Here is an 18,275-nt window from a genome sequence, read left to right as displayed (position 1 = left end):
ACCTCCCCCAGAGCCCCAGGGAATTGCTCCGGGGATCGAGTGCTGGGGGACAGGGCTGGACCCCCATGGAACTGCCCTGCTTCCATCCCAACCCCACCCTTCCCTCCCCTCTCCTACTCGTTCCCATCTTTCTCCCAATCCACAGAACCCTCCCGACTCCATTTGGGTGCCCCATCCCCCTCCCGCTCTCTTTGGGGGTCCCAGCCCCCTCTTTTCCCTTGCCCTTCTGCCCCTTCTCCATTGTCCTCTCAATCCCCAACCCCGCTCACCCATGATTGGATTTGGGGGTTCCAATGCCCTCCATCCCAGTCTTGGGGGTCCCAATCCCCATTTCACTCCCTTTGGGCTCCCAGCCCCCGCCCCCCTTCTTACCGTGCCCCCCGCTCACCCCGCGGCCGGGGGGACTCCCAGCGCCACCAGTAGGGCCCCAGCTGCCCCCACACGCTCTTCCTATGCCCCGTGCCGGTTTTGCAGGTCCCCAGAGCCCCCAAGCAGCCCAAAGCGCTCTGCCCTGGGGGGTCCCCAAAGCGGCCCCGCCCCGCGCGGCACTGGCAGCACCAGTCCGGAGCAGTGCGCAGGGAGGGAAGGCAGCATCAGCCGTGCCCTGGCAGGGCCGGGCAATGCCCGCGGGGCTCCCCCCGCACTCAGCCCCCAGTTGCCAGGACAGCAAGAAGGGGCCCGGCCTGGGCGCCCCCCACCTCCCCCCTCCCCAAATTCTGCTCCCGGGGGGCGTTGGGGGCGAGGGGGGGTGCAGGTGGGGTCAAGAGGTGCCGGAGCCATGTGTCCCCCCGCTGCCAGTACCACCCCCGAAGGATCAGGGGTACCCCAAAACTCCCTCACAGCTGCCGGATACCCCGCAAGCCCCTAAGGAGTGGGGTCCCCCTGGCTTCATCACCCCCAACCTTTGGCTGTCTCATCCCAGGCCCCATCCCGGCCCCATCCCACTCCCCCAGACTTCATCCCACACTCCAAACCACATCCAACCCTTCCCAGGCCTCATCTCATCCCATTGCATCCCATCCCATCCCATCCCATCCCATCCCATCCCATCCCATCATTTTGCCCAGCAGTTGCCACCAGGCCCACCCAAAAAATTTGCCTCTAGGAGACACCCCAGTTTCCTCCCACGTGGAATTGCAACTCACATGTGGAGTCATGCATGATCCAAACATCTGCCTCCTTCCCCCCTACTCTCTAAAACCAACACCCTCTGGGCAACAAAAGGAAACATTTAGGGTTCGGTGCTGGAGTCCTACAAAGTCCGAAATCCCCCCTCCCAAAAAGAAGCTCAGGCATAGCCCAAGATATTTGGGCTGAGCTCCCCCTGCCCACTCACCTGTGGGGTGTCCCGGGGGGGGTGATGCTCCCGGGGCTGAGGGTTGCAGACACAAAGAACAATAACTCCTGATGTGTACCTTTGGGTATTCAGTGTGTCTGCTGGGAGCCTCCTGACGGGCCTTCAGCCACTGCTCAGCCCATGGACAGCAGCAGCAGCACCTTTGCAGGGCCCAGCAGGGCTCTTGCGAGCTGCCCTTGCCCACCTGCACACAGAGCCTCCCCCAGGCAGGGCCCTGCAGACAGGCAGGTTTCTGTAGGGCCGGGCGAGTGCACAGAGGGTGGGATGGGCTCTGTGAGCACTGACAGGGACAAGGCTCCTCTCAGGAGGAAAATGTGCAAGCACAGGGAGATGATGAGGGAAGGTGAGGGAGCTGAACAGAGCAATGCTGTGGGCAGGAGGGCACTGTTGGTGTGTGGGAGGTGCCGTGCACAGCTGGGAACAGGGAACACTGTCCTGAGTGCCAGGCTGTCCCTGCCCTGCCCTCTCAGGCACAGCACCACAACACCTTCCCTTGTTTCTGCACTCCTCTGATTCTGTCACTGTTATCTGGTGCTCTCAGGGAGGCTCTGGGGTTTACAGCAGCTGAGGCGGGCACTGCCCTTGGGATTTCTCCCAGGCAGGTATGTCCATGGGAACGGGGTGTCCAAACCAAACTTCCCTGTGACCTGTGGGGCTGTGGGCAAAGCAGTCCATGGGAAAGGGGAAGGAGCTGAGCCTCCCTCCCTGAGATGCCATCATGAGTACACATGGGGATTTCCTTGCTGTGTCCTTCCAAGCTCTGAGCTTCCCTCCTGGGTGAAAATCTGTGCCAGAGCCTCTCGGAGTTCCCTGAATGTCCCACAGGGGAGTGCAGAGATGCCACAAGTGCAGGGATGCCACAAGTGCAACCGTGAGTGTCCTTGGCAGAAGGGGATGCTGGGACCTTGCTGAGAGGCCTTTGGATAGGGTGAGACATTATGTGATCCCTCTACTCTCGGCAGAGTCTGCTTTCTTCCCAGGGTGACAGGGGAGTGTGATTGTACTCTGATGGCAGCCAAAGGTGCAAACCCAGGGCAGTTGGGAACAAGCCAATCCAGCCCCTCACCTTGCCCTGAGCCACAGGGAATCCCTTTGCCTCTCACATCTCTCAGTGGCAACCTCTGAGTACAGCAGAAATGCAGGGGATTTCTTAGAGGTGGTGCCCGTGTGGTACCGCAGGCGCTGAGCATCCCTGCGGTTGTGACAGCCCATGCCACAGCGATGATTGCAGCTGGCACTCACTCCAGGTGCCGTGGCCAGGCAATGCCCCAACCCCGTCCCCCTGTCCCACTGTCCCCACGGCCGAGCAGGTGGGACACGTCGCCGCGTGCCAGGTGACCCTGTCCCTGTCCGCAGCCCCGGCAGAAGCAGCGGCTCTGACCTAGCAGGCGGCGGCGATGTCTGGCGAGCTGCACCAGCGGTGGGCAGGGTAGTCACAGCCGGGGGCCGCCCCGAGGCCATGCCGAGCCCAGAGGCCGCCAGGGCCACCAGCACCAGGACAGCGAGCAGCACCGTGGGGGCCATGAGGATGCCGCCGGGGTGACGCGGAAATGAGCTCGTCCCAGCGGGGACTTTTAAAGCTCGGCTGCGCCCGCCTCCATGCGCCCTTCCGGCTCTTCCTGCGCCCGGCCGGCCGCCTACTGTGACGCCTCCGACCCACGTGGGGCCTCCTGGCTCCGGCCACCGTGTCCCCGCTGTCCCCGCGGAGCGGCCACAGGTCGGAGCTTTGGGCTCGCAGCCACTGCTTCCCCGCAGGTTGAGACAAGTCCGGGAGCGAAAGCCAGTGCGGAGCAGCCACGCGTGGAGTTCCCCAAGCAGGGACACAGTTATGGCTGCCAGGGCAGTCCAAACCACCCCGAGCTCAGTTCTGGGGTGAGTGAGGAGGAACGTCGTAGTTCCCCCCGTTTGCAGCCGCTGTTTCCAGCCGGTTCTCAGCCCTGCTCCCCATGTGCCGCAGCCCTACAAACCCGGGGAGCACCGCACAAAAAAAAAAAATCCTCTTACAGTAACAAATACTGGGTTTACATTAGTAAACATCAACAGAAAGAGCAGAGAGCACTACTGCTGGTAACGGACAGCTTGGGGGGCAGGTTATTCTTTATTGCATATACTTAGAAACTAGAACCTCACGCAGCCACCACGTCCTGTCTCAGCTCAAAGCCTCCGCTTGCACCAGAGCCCTTGGAGGGGTTACATGGAGGAGCCTGGAGCCCCCTGAGCAGGGACACAGAGGGACAAGCCCCAGACTGTGCCCTGGGGAGCAGAACAGCCACATAGCACCCACGGGACGTGGCTGTGTGGCTCGGCTGAGGGACGTGGGGGTCACAAGCAGCAAAGCGCAGCCCAGCGTCTCAAAACACAGCTGGGTTCAGAATGATCCAAAGCAGCAAAGGACAAATCACAACGAGCTTATGCTGGGGGAGCTCCAGGCTGGGCTTCCACCCCGGGGAGAGCAGGGAAAAGCTGCTGCTCGGGGAGCCAAGTGAAGCACCATCAGGGAAAGACAGCCCTGTGGAAAGGCATCTTCCTCCTCGTCGTACACAGGACATACAAGCAGAGCCCTGTCAAGGACAGGCCACCAGCAGGTGGGGAAGGCAGTGCTGGAAGGTGCAGAGGGGTGACAGTGACCCCCCATCGGCTGTGGCTGGGCAGCAGGAAGGGACAGCATGGGGAGAACAACAGAAATTCAGCCAAAAGGATAAAAACACAGGATAAAGAGAAGCTGGAATTTCCCTGGGCAGCAGAGCCAGGTGAGCACCAAGCGAGTGGTGACAAGTGACAGCTTGAAGCTGAGACTCTTCCAGATGCTCAGCAGGTCCTGGCATGAGCCAGGAGCAAACCCTCTGGCCCCAAGCTCTTGTTGGGGAGTGATGGTGGGAGGATGTGGAGCCCATGGGGTGAGAGGCTGAGGATCTCATCCCCTCAGCCTGTCCTGTGGTGTGGGGATGTGCTGGAAGTGCAGGGACAAGCAGAGAGTCCTGAGGCTGAAAATGTGCCCCTGTGATTGGTGTGGGACACTAAGGAAGCTTTGGAGTGTTGGTGCAGCCCCCCCTGGCCACCCCACAGACCCCAGGAGGCCTCTGGAGGAAGCTGTGAGAACCGAGCCTCCTTACCCCATTCCCATGTGCCCTCATCTCTCACCTGCCCCAGCCCAAACTATTACCTTAATTATCCCTGGCAGCTTTTCCCAAGTGATCCCCAAAGCCAACCACAGCCTCTCCTGGGCTGTTCCCCCACAGTCCCCCAACCCATCGCCAGCACCTGAGCACCAAATACCAGGGCCCAGGGCTCTTTTCCCCTGCTCTTCCGCCCTTTCACCATCCTCCCCTCAATCCCCAACCCCCCCCTTATGATTGGTTTTGCGGGTTCCAGGCCCCTCCTGCCCAGTCTGGGGGTCCCAATCCCCATTTCGCTCCATTTGGGCTCCGAGCCCCCCTTCTCACCGCGCCCCCCGCTCACCCCGCGGCCGGGGGGACTCCCAGCTCCACCAGTGCCACCAGTAGGGCCCCAGCTGCCCCCACAGGCTCTTCCCGTGCCCAGCGCCAGTCTTGCAGGTGCCCAGAGCCCCCAAGCAGCCCAAAGCGCTCTGCCCTGGGAGGTCCCCAAAGCGGCCCCGCCCCGCGCGGCACTGGCAGCACCAGTCCGGAGCAGTGCGCAGCGCGGGCGGGCGGCATCAGCCGTGCCTGGGCAGGGCCGGGCAATGCCCGCGGGGCTCCCCCCGCACTCGGCCCCCAGTTGCCGGGACAGCAAGGGGGAGCCCGGCCTGGGCGCCCCCCACCTCCCCCCTCCCCAAATTCTGCTCCCGGGGGGCGCTGGGGGTGAGGGGGGGTTCAGCTGAGGTCCAGAGGTGCTGGAGCCACGTGTCCCCCCGCTGCCAGCGCCACCCCCGAAGGATGAGGGGTACCCCAAAACTCCCTCACAGGTGTTGGATACCCTGCAAGCCCCTAAGGAGTGGGGTCCCCCCGGCTTCATCACCCCCAACCTTTGGCTGCCTCATCCCATCCCATCTCACCCATCCCCCTCCCCCAGACTTCATCCCACACCTCAATCCACATTCAAATCTTCCCGGCCCCATCCCATCCCATCCCATCCCATCCCATCCCATCCCGTCCCGTCCCATTTTTCCTGGCAGATGCCACCGGGACCCCCCAAAGAAACTCGCATCTAGGGGACACCCCAGTATTGGTCCAAGGGGCATTGGCGACTCACATTTGGAGTCCTGCAAGATCTAAACATCCGCCCCCTCCCCCCCCCAGAAAAAAACAAAAAAACACCGGGCAGCAAACGAAGATATTTGGGTGCTGGAGTCCTACAAAGTCCAAAAAGTCCCCCCTCCCAAAAAGAAGCCTAGGCATCGCCCAAGATATTTGGGCCGAGCTCCCCCTACCCGCTCACCTGCGAGATGACCCGGGGGGGTGATGCTCCCGGGGCCGAGGGTTGCGGACACAAAGAACAATACACGCACGTGGCAGCGACTTCTGACTCACTTTTCGTACCTCTATCCCTCCTCTTCCTCCCACTCCTCCCCCTGTATGTCCCCCTCTCCCCTCTGTTCTTCCTCCTCCTTTTCCCTCCTCCTCATGCCTCTCTTCCTTTTATTTCTGATTCCCATCCCGGCTTTGTCTCACATCAGCCCTGGTCCATCCCGTGCTCAGCAGCAGAGCATCCTGTGCTCTGTCAGCACGCGCTGCTCCTTCAGGAAGGATTTGGGATTTATGCCAGGCACAGACACTGAACCAGCCCCCTAACTGCCCCAGTGCCATTGCTGTCCCCTCGGCGCTGGGCAGCTGCTGTCCCAGGGAAAGCAGGGACCAAACGAAGCCAAGTGCAGCCCAGCTGCCCGCGCTGATCCAGACGAGCCCCAGGGACAAGGTCCTGCAGAGCCACACGGAGCCCTCGGCTCCTGGCTGGGAACGGCTTGTGTTGTGGCTGCCCCAGTGGCCAGAGCGAGTCCTGGAGCTCCCCCAGCTCCTGCAGCAGGACCCAGGTTCCACCTGCTCTGCCAGGCCCTGGCCAGGGGCCAGCAGATCCACTGGCTCCATGCAAAGGGGGAAGACAAGAAGAATGGATTGGATGCAGCCCCCAAGTTCCTTGAGCAAATTGTTCAGGAACATCCAGACCTTGAGCTGATGTTTGCAAAGCTACAGCTGGCAGAGTTCTGTGGTGCAGGAGACCCAGCATAGAAAGAGGAGATCTCCAGGGAGCTGCAGGAGAAACACCCTGAGCCTCAAAGGCTGCTGCACTCTAAATCTCTGCTGGAGAAAGTTCTTCCTCTCTGGAAAGAGATTCTGGGATAAGGCAAAAGTTTGTGACTGGTGACAAATTTCCCACTGCAGAGAGAGAGAGCAGAGAAAGAACTGCAGGTGGAGGTTGGGAGTCTGGGAAGGAGAGAGGGGTGAACAAGGTGGTTTTATAGGATTTGTTTTAGTTCTCCCCCTCATACTGTGATTTGCTTGGGTTTGGGGGGTATTTGTTCACTGCCCCACCCCAGCCACTGCAGCCTCTGGCCCAGCCCCAAAGTGGCTGCCAAGTTCCTGGCACCCCGAAAACCCCACGTGTGAGAGGGAGCGGAGCAGGTAAAGGCTGTGACACAGGTGTGACACTGACACGTCCCATGGCTCCAGAGCTCACAGTAGCTGAGGTGGAGCTGGATCCAAGGCTGGGACTGAGGATCCCTCCCTCCCTCTCTCTCTCCCTCTCTCTCTTCTGACTTCCTCTTCTCAAAATCTGGATAACTTGAAGTTGAATGTGTTAGAGTTTGCTGTGACAGTGCTTTGTGAAATGCATTACTGTAATTCCAAGTTTAATATAAGCTATAAGCTAAGTGAAACACAATTCCTCTGTTAAATTGTTAGGTCATATGTTATAAGTTAGGTTAAATAGAGTAAAGTACTGTTCTTTTGCTAAGTTACTATTTTTAAGATATAAGTTAAGGTTAAGGTATAAGTTAAGTTCTGTCAAGTTTGAGGTCTGTTAAGCTTTTAGGCCATATTCCTTTTATCTATTCCCTCACTGTCTCTTTGTCAGATGCACCTAAACACACCGAAACACACACATGCACACACGGACAAAGACAGTTCTCAATTAATTTCTGGCTCAATTGCCTGGATTTCCTTGGTTTCATTGTTGGTTTTTTCCCCTGGTGTGCCTGAACTGTCCAGTCAGGAGCAAAGTGACTCTTGCCAAGGAACTTCGTTGTGCTGTCGCTTAATATTAGATCTGGTATTTGCTGATCCCTTGCTGGAGATTTTTAAGTGCTCTCAAGCCCTCGTTCGTGAGAGGGTGAAGGAGCCCAGAGCCAGGCTCTTGCCCTGGGGGACACGCGGACAGTGCTATGGGGTCCCTGTCCCCCTGTCCCACCCCCCAGGGCCCTGTGCCCCCTGTCCCCGTGTCAGGCTCTGGGGGTCGATCTCGTGGAACATCCTCTGGGGGAGGTTGTGGCACTGTGGGGCAGGGGGGACCTGGGGAGACAGGGGACCCTGCTGTGCATGAGCAGCGTTGGACTTGTCTGGGGGAACTGTAAGGGGGGGCTGGGGCAGAGTGACCTCCCCAGTGACCTCACACAGCCCCCTGGGATGTCACAGAGCCATTCTGTAATTTCACAGCCCATTCTGTGATGTCACAGTTCACACTGTGATGTCAAACAATCTGCCCTCAGGTGTCACACCACCATTCTGTGACATCACAACCTGCTCTGTGATGTCGCAACCCATTTGGGATGACACCCAGTGTTGCAAAATAAAGCTTGTGCCAGGTGCGTGCAAGACTGGTGTTAGCTGAACAGGCCGCGGCAGTGCCCTGGGAAAGTGCTGTGAGAAAGGTGCCCGGGAGGTGCAGCAGTGTCCTTGAACTCTAGAAAGGTACCATGAGAAGAATGAAGAGGACCCCTGAGAAGAATAAGGGGGGAATGTTGGAAAATGGTTAGCAGAACGAGGCCATATTGGCGAGGTGTGCGTGCAGAAGAAGATGCAGCATGCACAAACCAGCTATTGCTCCAAACTCTGAAGATGCTATTGTTCCTAACTCTAAGATGCTATTGTTCATAACTTTGAGATGTTCTTCCCAGGAAATAGAAAAGAGAACTAGAATTGTATCCAATGTAGAGGAAATAAGCAAAATAGAGAAAGAATCACACAGTCAGTAATTCAGCTTATGCTGGCAAAACTTTAGCTGAGCCAAGTGAAACGTGCCTAAAGAACACAGCGAATCAGAACGCTAAGATAGATGTGCACATAGACCAAATAGCCAATCATAAGTGCCAGTTTGTTGTGTGAATCTGTACCTGTTTTCTATAATAATGCCTGTCTTAGAAGAAATAAACAGAGTAACACCATTATCTCCGTGAGAGCGTGTGTTACTTCCTGGCGACCTCTCCGACATTTGGCGCCCGAACAGGGACAGACCAGTACTTTGAGTACGAGAGCTGAATCTGCGAGAAGATCGAATCGGTCAAGCAGTGGAAGCGGGGAGGAGGTTGCAAACGCGGAGAAACAGCTGAAGACTGAATTGAAGTCCGACCCAGGTGAGGAGGGTCGCTACCTCTTCCTCCACGCGGGGGTCGCGGGCAATGGATTTAGAACTTGCTGTGGCACAGAATTTACTCCTTAATATCCTTGATAATAGAAGGACGGGAGTGAAAGAGAAAAATTTAGAAGAGCTTATTTCCTATGCTAGAAAGCAGAACTATTTAAACTCACCTTCTTTGCTTTTCACTGTTTCGGAATGGCAAGAAGTAAGAAATGTTCTTTTTAATCAAATAATACAAAAGAAGGGAGCGAAAGATTTGATAGAGCTGAGAACAACTTGGGATTTAGTTATAAACACTTTAAAGTCTTTAACAGCTGAGAAAAAGGTCGCTGCCGCAGCTTTAGAGGCTACTGGCAACACTCCAACAGATAACATTTCTTCAAATGCTTCTGTTGCTCTGCCGCTGACAGAGTCCAGAGAAAAAACAAAGAGTTCTTTGTTTGAGAAGTTTCAGACAATGAAAGGACAAAAGGCAGAATATTGCTATTCAGTTTCTGAATGCCGCAAAAAGTGTGACAAGTCTAATCTTACCACTTCTTTTGAGAGAGAGTCTGTTGCAGATCAGTCAGAGACAACTGCGGAAGTTTCTCCAGACACTAATGTGAGTCAAATGACAAAAAAACCCGGAAGTTACAGGAGGCACCCAGTGTTCACACCTCCTTCCGTCATCTCAACAGCCCACATTGGCAACAATCCCAGAAGCACAGCCCTTGCCCAGTGAAGAAGACAGCAGCTCTAATGAAGAAACAGAACTAACAAACAATATTACCCTCCAAGAACCAGTTACCAAAAGCCAAAAAGAACTCAAAAATCCTGTTGAAGAACTAAAAACTCAATTACAGCAAGTAATGAAACAATTAGAGCAGCAAAAGAGCAACAGAGTTGCTCAGAAAATAGTACAACAGTTACCACAGCAAGTACAACAAATACCACAGCAATACAAAACAGCCAAAGATGCAGTTCAATTACAGCAATGGGCTTCTCAGCCTGCTGCCTCTCAGCCCTGTGCTCCATTTGAAGTGCAGTGTCAACTGCTACCACCATCATACTTCACAGCTCCAAATTCTTCACGTTTAGAAAGGTAGTCTAGAGTCGTTTGAGATGCCATAATAGAAGGAGAATGGCAGTCAGCTGGAAACATCGTTTGTCCTATTTTATATGACCCGCAGGGTCCCAGATATGATCAACATGAGTTCAAAGTTTTGCAATCAGTTAAAAAAGCAGTTGTTGATTTTGAAATTAAATCTGAACAAGCTCGTTTAGGTATAGATTAGCTTCTTTCAGCTGATATCAGTTCTCCCACAGATTGTAAAAATCTGGCACGGATGTTGCTGACTCCATCACAATTTATAACATGGTCTAATGAATAGCATCGACTAGCTGAACAAGAAGCAGCAAGACCACACAATCAAGGAGATCCTCTGTTCGGAATTAATTCGATGATGCTCACAGGAGATGGCAACTATCAACATATAATGGTACAATTGCAGTACCCCCCTGAAGTGCACAATCTATTGACTCAGCTCGCAGGAATGGCATTCGGAGCGGTGTCCGACTCAAAGACAGAACATAGCTTCACTGCAGTGAGACAAGGCATCACTTAACCATACTCACACTTTATTGATCGATTGTTCAAAGCAATAGAAGACCAAAACGATCTTTCGGAAGACACCAAGCAAAACATGTTTAAACTCCTAGCGTTCGAAAATGCTAATCCACCTACGAAACAACTGCTTGCCACCTTGCCAAAAAGAGCAAAAGTGCACCAAATACTTGAAGTAGCAAGCCGTGTAGCAGTGCAAAAACAAAATCAATATGTAATCAATGCAGTAGCTGAAGCAATCAAACCAACTACACAATTACTAGCTGCTGCAGTCACAAAATTGAAAAGCTCTCAAAAAACATCAACAAAAGCTGAAGGCTGTTTTAAGTGTGGAAGATTTAGACATGTCTGCAAGACACTCACAGCTACTGTTTAGTGTGACAAATGCCAACAAGACACACATGCTACAATTGTCTGCCGAAGGACAAAAAACGTGAACAAGAGCGCAAAGAGACGCCGTGCTGTGACACAAATGGCAGCTCCCGCAACTCAACAAGGCTTCCTCCTCCAGCAACCTGTGGAAGCATGAGAATCGATTTAGCAACAACAATAGATGTTACATTATTAAACAATAGAGCCCAGAAAATACCAACAGAGATGAATGGGCAAACAGTTACCCAAAATGGAAATTTTAGAGCTCTCGTCATAGGCAGATCATCCTCAGGCCTTGCAGGGCTCATTGTATTGCTAAGAGTCATAGATATAGACTATACAAGTGAAGTTTTTGTGTGCGCATACACTTTAACTCCTCCACTTACCATACATAAAGGAACCAGAATCGCTCAACTCATCTTAATGAAAAATTTAGCTAATGGTATAGAATTACCTAGCGATCCACCTCAAATGTATCGAGGTAACAGAGCTTTTAAGTCAACCGGAAATCACGCAGTTAGTTTAGCACAGCAAATGACTCAACAACCATTCGTAAATCTGCAGCTCACCTACAATGGCCACACTCATCAAGTTACAACAATGCTTGACACAGGAGCTGACGTGACCATCATCAGCCAAGCAAAATGGCCTAAGTCTTGGCCATTAGGTCCTGCCCTTGATGCCATTCAAGGAGTTGGAGGAGGCACAAATCCTTCACGAAGCCCAGTACCTATATCCATCACATTCCCAGAAAGGCAAAAAATTACTGTGTGTCCTTATGTCATGCTCCTACCAGGAAATCTTGGAGGACTAGTAAGATGAGATGTTCTGAGTCAGCTCAGTGCAGTGTTTCACCTACCACAACCAACACAGTTTTAGTAGGGGCCACTGCAAAAAGGCTGCCGACCCCAAAAATATCATGGAAAACAGAAAAACCTGTATGGGTCGAGCAGTGGCCTTTGTCTAAAGAGCGGCTCGCAGTTACACATCAACTTGTGAAAGAACAACTTAAAGCAAAGCACATTCAACCCTCTGTTAGTCCATGAAACACACCCATCTTTGTCATTCCAAAGAAATCAGGTAAATGGAGATTGTTACATGACCTTCGAGCAGTAAATGCTCAAATGTGGGCCATGAGGGCTTTACAGCCAGAAATGCCCACCCCAACGATGCTTCCGCAACAATGGCATGTACTCATCATCAACCTTAAAGACTGTTTTTTCACAATCCCTCTACACCCAAAAAATACAGTTCGTTTTGCATTTACCTTGCCAGCCATAAATAAAAGCAAACCAGCTCAAAGATTCGAGTGGGTAGTGTTGCCTCAAGGCATGAAAAATTCACCAACTATGTGTCAACTGTATGTTCATTGAGCCTTAGAACCTATTCGTGCACTTTTTAGCTCTGCTCTCATTTATCACTACATGGATGACATCTTATTGTGCCAACAACAACCATTTGCTCTATCAGATCTACAACATATTACTACTTTACTTGCAACAAAAGGTTTAATTGTTGCCCCTAAAAAAGTTCAAATGTCTACACCATGGAAATACCTTAGATGGACTGTCACTTCTACGCAAATCAGACCTCAAAAGTTGTCCCTACATTCTGAACTGAAAACCGTGCATGATGCTCAAACCCTACTTGGAGATCTACAGTGGGTACAAAATCTCATTGGCCTCAAAAATGAAGACATACTCCCATTATTACCACTATTGCGAGGCACCGATCCAGCTGCTACAATTACACTAACTCAAGATCAGCAAAACTGTCTAGTGCGACTTGGAGAAATATTGTGAACTTCCTTCGCTGAACGTCACCTGCCTGAACTTCCACTAAGTGCGCTCATCTTCAATCAAACTGTCGCCCCATTTGGAATCATTTGCCAATGGCCGTCTTGGCAAAAAGAAAAAGGGGGAGAAAACCTAACAGTGTGTATTTCCAAGATTGCCAAGACGTCCAAGACTATACAGAAACAGGAACAGCCTGTCAAACATGCAAGAATTACTTGTCCCGAAGAACGCATTGAGATTTTGGAATGGGTATTCATCAGTTTATCACCACCAAAAAGTGTGTGGTCACGCACAGAGATGCTTTCAACTCTCATTCGAAAAAAACGTACCAGAATTGTAGAAATTTCAGGACATGAAGCTGAATTTTTTAGCATACCCTTGAAGACAGAGCTACGAGAGTGGCTGATACAAAATTTAACGGATATGCAAATTGCCTTAGATGCATAGTCAAAACAACTCTTATAACGATATCCTGCAGATCCCAGAATCAAAATAATAGGGGAACAACTGTGGATAGAAGAGCCCAAGGTTCGTGCTAGGCCAATTCAAGGTTTCACAGTGTACACCGATGCAGGACAACAGCAGAAAAAAGCTGCTTGTACATGGTTAGAAGATGGAGAGTGGCAAGAACACACCCTTAAAGGAGAAACATGTGATTCGCTGCAAACCCTCGAGCTAGCAGCAGTTACCTGGGCACTCACACGATGGCGCAGCACAGCCCTGAACATCGTCTCAGATTCGTTATATGTCGTTGGTGTTGTCCTAAGAATTGAGCAAGCCCTGATCAAGATACCTTCAAATCCACGATTAGGACAACTGTTTCTGCAAATCCAGCGGGCCATCCATGACAGAAAAGAAATCTGTAGTATCCTACATATCAGGAGTCACATCACCACACAAGGCCTAGGTGAAGGCAATGCTAGAGCAGCTCTTGTCAGTCCACTGCTGAGTGGAGTTACAAGCCCCACAAAATTCCTTTGCAGCTGCTCAAGAAAGCCACTCAATGTTCCATCAATCAGCTAAAGCTCTACACAGACAGTTTGCACTATCGATGGACGATGCCCGAGGAATTGTTCGAGCATGCCCGCAATGCAGCCAGCATGGTGCGAGTCTAGGTCTCGGAGTGAATCCCAGAGGCCTACAAGCCTGTGAATTATGGCAAATGGATGTTACTCATGTTCCTGAATTTGGTCGAGTTTCCTGTGTTCATGTTACTATAAACACATTTTCAAAAATGATTTGGGCAACAGCTCAAGCAGGAGAAAAAGCAAGCCATGTAATTAGACGCCTAAACTCGTGCTTTGCAGTTGTGCTTTGGGTGCCCAAAGAGATAAAAACCGATAATGCACCCGCCTATGTGAGCCGGAAATGTGAACAATTTCTACAAACATGGGGCATCAAGCATAACACAGGAATCCCTCACGTATCCACCGGACAAGCCATAGTAGAAAGAGCTCATCGAACAATAAAGGAGTATCTAGCCAAACGGAAGAATGATAAAGAAACAGACCCCAGTGTGCGTTTAGCAAAAGTCATTTTCACATTAAATTTCTTAAGCATAGCAAGAGATGCAGAAAATCCGCCAGTAGTCACTCAGTATAGTCAGATAAAAATGCAAGCTACCCCGGGAGTTCAAATTACATATAAAAACCCTACAACAGGGGTCTGGAGGGACCTGCCCCACTTTTATTTAACAGTAGAGGTTATAGTTGTGTCTCCACAGGTTCCGGTCCGCTATGGGTACCAAGTAGATGGACAAGACCTGCTCCCAGACAGATTATCAACAAGAAAGACCGCAACGAGCCATAGACCAGATAGTTGAAGCGCTCACCGCGTTTGCAGTGCAAGCAAGACATCCACGCATTGTGGGGGTTCCATCCGTGGGTGCCCCACCACCCCGGAGTTTGGAGAAGGGAGAGACTGCGGGAGAGGGCGGGGCTCCGAGGGAGCGCAGGTGCTGTCAGCAGGTCAGCGAAGCAAACAGGAGATGTAGTCCAGATTGTCGGTGCTCCAAGGAGGGTTTATTAGGGTAAGGGGTCAGGGGAGTTGGAGGGGTCTCGGGGCATCGACAAAATGGCCCTGGGTAGTCTTGTACAGTAACTTTTATAGGGGGAGGGGAAAGGGAAGGAGGAGATTTGGGGAGCAAATGGGGAAAGGGGGATTTTTGAGCGAAAAATTATATAACCAAGGAAATAACAGTACTATAAAAAGAACTCCAACCAAATAACTGCTTTACACCGAACATTCTAGAAATTAAACCATATAGGGAACCGGGGGAGGGGGAGAGGAGTGGCTGTCACAACTTGTCAAGTCTGGGTGCCTTCCAACTGGCCTGGAGAGTAGGGGGTCCTGGGAGTGTACCAAGCCCAGGAACCATCCTCATCCCTCTCCCAGGGGGTTGGGGCACCCAGGTGAGCCATAACCACCGCTACAACGCATCTGTCCCCGAAGAATCATAGCAGACGTCTTTGCGGGGCGAACCTTTGGCGCTTGGCAACTGCCCTCCAAAGTTCGTCACTTCCAAGGAGAAAACTGTAGGCACTGTCGGGGTCCACTGATTTTACAGTTACAGTGTGGTAGTTGCGGCGCGCATTTTAGTCGAAGTAGTTGGCACATTGCAATAACAGGTGCTTTATGTAATCATTGTTTTCCCATTAACGCTTTAAGTGCTTTTCGAGCTGATGTTGCAGTAATATATAAGAAATCTCCTCAAGAAATTTGTGCAAGCACATTTAGAGATTTTTCTTGTATATCAACTTGCTCAGCAAATGTGGGCTTTAGCAATAGCATTACGCCAAGTGCAGAAAAGCCGAGCAACGCTACTAATTGCCGCTTATTGTATTCAATGCCGCCCTCAATGTGCTCCAGCAGCATAGCACTAACCTTAATTTGCCTAATTTTTGTTGTTGAAACATGGATTCCAGTACAGCCCAAAACAAATTTGTGGGTCACTCTAGCCAACTTGACAGGGCAAAACACAATTTGTCTCTCTCTTTTGTCACCATACAATCCCTTTTCTACCTGTTTAGTTGGTGTGCCTTTAGACAATTGGCCATGTCCTTCTCACGTTCCTACTTGCAATGAGAAGAATCTTAATAGCACAGTAGACAACTGAGACAAATGGATTCCTTTTCTTCCTATAGCCCCAAACGAGCCTCAAGAGTTAGAACTGTTAAGAGCTGCATGAATGGATGCTTGTGTGACCTTTAATTGGAAAAGCAAGCAAGCCAAGTTTAAAGATACAGCGTGTAAACTCTAGCCTAACAATATACAGAAACGCCAGTCTGTGGTGCCAATACTAAATTATCTGTGTCTGCAAACTATCCTATATCATCGCCAGCAGGAATGTTCCTAATTTGCAGAGACTGTGCATGGCCTGGCATTCCTTCCAAATTACGAGGTGGACCTTGTTCATTAGGGAGATTGACGTTGCTGACCCCCAACACTTCAATGATACTAAATATGACCCAACAACATTGTCGCACAAAACGAATGGCTCATGCTTTTTCCCCTGACTGTAAATCAAATGTCAAATTCAGGTCCCCTAAAGCCATCATAACTGCTTCCATTTTAGCGCCAGGAGTGGCTTCTGCTAAAGCCTTGGCTCAACTAAACAAATTAGGATGCTAGTTAGCTAAACAAACTAATGCTACTTCTCAAGCCATTTCAGAATTGTTGCTTGACGTTGACTCAGTTAGACATGCTACCCTTCAAAATAGAGCTGCGATAGATTTTCTCTTATTAGCCCAAGGCCATGGCTGTGAAGAATTTGATAGAATGTGCTGCATAAATCTTTCTGATCACTCGAAGTCCATTCACCGGCAACTTGCCAAACGGCAACACCTTTCAAAGCAACTGCAAGTGGCCGATGACCTAGGACTTGCTGGGTGGCTGAAAGGTTGGGGAATTACTAGATGGTTCAAAGATTTATTTCAAGCAGCTGTACTCATTTTAATTGTAATTTTGCTACTTTTGACAATTTTGCCATGCATAGTGCAATGCTTGCAGCAGATGTTAATGAAAACAATCAATCAAACCTGGCTTGTGCAAAAAGAAAAAGGGGGAATTGTTGGAAAATGGTTAGCAGAACGAGGCCATATTGGCGAGGTGTGTGTGCAGAAGAAGATGCAGCATGCACAAACCAGCTATTGCTCCAAACTCTGAAGATGCTATTGTTCCTAACTCTAAGATGCTATTGTTCATAACTTTGAGATGTTCTTCCCAGGAAATAGAAAAGAGAACTAGAATTGTATCCCATGTAGAGGAAATAAGCAAAATAGAGAAGGAATCACACAGTCAGTAATTCAGCTTATGCTGGCAAAACTTTAGCTGAGCCAAGTGAAACGTGCCTTGTCGCTGTTGAGCAGCTAGCAGAGTAATGAATGCATCGGTTCTCAGTGGCAAGAAGGAATGACCTTTATTGTTTTGATTTCATCACATTTATAGAGTTCTCAAAAGTTACCCAGATTGGTCAGTTAGAAGCCTTCCCCCAGGCCTGATTGGCCAGGCCTGCACTGCCCAAGTTCTGGGACACTGTTCCAAAACATCCAAACTTTATCTTTATTTACAAAACACAAGAAAACCTCTCATGGGAAAAACTGTGCTAGCCACAGCTCCCCCTTTTTGTTTAAGAACAGAAGGCATTGCTTGTGAGCCCCAGTGGATCAGCATGAAGGATCTGTTTGGTAATGGCCAGTTACCAAACAGAGCCTGGTTGAAACTCAAGGGGTCTGTCCGGAGGTGGCCAGCCACCGAACAGAACCCGAACCAGATGCTGATTAAGATGGTCAAGGAGGCCCCATGCAATACCCTAGATAAAGTATATATAAAACTAAATCTACATATAAATCTGTAATTCAACAAAACATGCTTTCAAAGTCCTTGCTTTCTGACTCCATGAATGAGTTTCAGTCTCTGCTTGTGGATGGACCGGCTTCTTGGTCATCATCAGAAGGATCACTCGGTTGGTGTTCAGCATTCTGGTTGTTATTTTGAGGTTGCTGGTTCTGTCTCGGGAGCCGCAGATCAGGGCGGACGCATTTTGCAGGCAGCCATCGTACCCCAGTATCTGTGGAGACGCAAGCATACCCTCGACCCCAAGCAATAAGCTCATGAGGGCCTTCCCAGGTGTTAGTAAGTAGGTTCCGTACCCATACCTTCGCCCGGGGCAAACGCAACTCGCCTGATGACTGCAATGAGAGAAAGTGGTTCAAAATCACAGGATTATTCGAGTTTGGTGGCACCGTAAGATGATTGATTGTGTACAAAGCTTTCTCCAATCGACTCTGTGGTGTTTCCCCATGCATTCCCCCTTTTTGCCTTTCCAAGACACGCTTCAGAGTACCATGAGCGCGTTCCACAATGGCTTGGCCAGTAGGAGAATGCGGAATACCGAACGTATGGTCTACACCCCATAGGTGCAAAAACTGCCGCGTCTTCTGTGAGGCGTAGGCAGGACCATTGTCGGTTTTCACAGTGGCTGGCACCCCCAGGACTGAGAAGGCTAATTTCCAATGGGCAATGGCATCACGACTTTTTTCTCCAGTATGGGCAGTCGCCCACATAGCTGAGGAGAAAGTGTCAATAGACACATGCACATACTTGACTCGGCCAAATTCTG

At 51.0% G+C, this 18,275-nt stretch overlaps 1 long non-coding RNA gene and 1 pseudogene across 1 annotated transcript in view; both read left to right on the top strand.

Annotated features, from left to right (window-relative positions):
• Window positions 1-18,275, top strand: part of LOC146421252 (uncharacterized) — a 194,659-nt gene that overhangs the window by 101,097 nt on the left and 75,287 nt on the right. The window lies entirely within an intron of this gene.
• Window positions 15,513-16,819, top strand: LOC146421255 (uncharacterized; annotated as a pseudogene).

The sequence above is a fragment of the Lichenostomus cassidix genome, unplaced genomic scaffold (genome assembly GCF_008360975.1).
Source record: "Lichenostomus cassidix isolate B80296 unplaced genomic scaffold, HeHo_3.0 HiC_scaffold_43, whole genome shotgun sequence".
NCBI lineage: Eukaryota > Metazoa > Chordata > Aves > Passeriformes > Meliphagidae > Lichenostomus > Lichenostomus cassidix.
Note: the sequence above shows the minus strand (reverse complement) of the source record. Positions and strands in the feature narration are given on the sequence as shown.